Raw genomic sequence first — 418 nt, forward strand, 5'->3', positions numbered from 1 at the left:
GTTATGTAATAATGCGAAACATAATTTCTCGTCAAGCAATATCTTCGTCAACACTATTGTTATTCCTACTAATTCATATATAAGTCATCTGGCCAATCATAGTCGTCAAATCTGTAGGATTCTGGTCCTCGTTGTCCACTGTAATTCCACCTGCACGTATATACACAAAGCGATTAAAAAATTGGAAAATTACTCATATAACGTAACTCTTTGAACTTAAAGTGCTTCGTCTGAATTGAAATGGAAGTGATTAAAAATAAAAAAAAGAGTAAATATTCAAAATATACGATATAAGTAAAATGAATAATTATATATTATATACTCAGAAGGTGCGCCTGTATCTTCTATTAAAGGAAATGGTTGATGAATTGGACGTTCCTGAGGGGGATTCATATTGTAATCCGTTGACCTTGAAGTG

This window comes from Temnothorax curvispinosus, unplaced genomic scaffold (genome assembly GCF_003070985.1).
Source record: "Temnothorax curvispinosus isolate PA1 unplaced genomic scaffold, ASM307098v1 QBEX01001705.1, whole genome shotgun sequence".
In the NCBI taxonomy this organism is placed as follows: Eukaryota; Metazoa; Arthropoda; class Insecta; order Hymenoptera; family Formicidae; genus Temnothorax; species Temnothorax curvispinosus.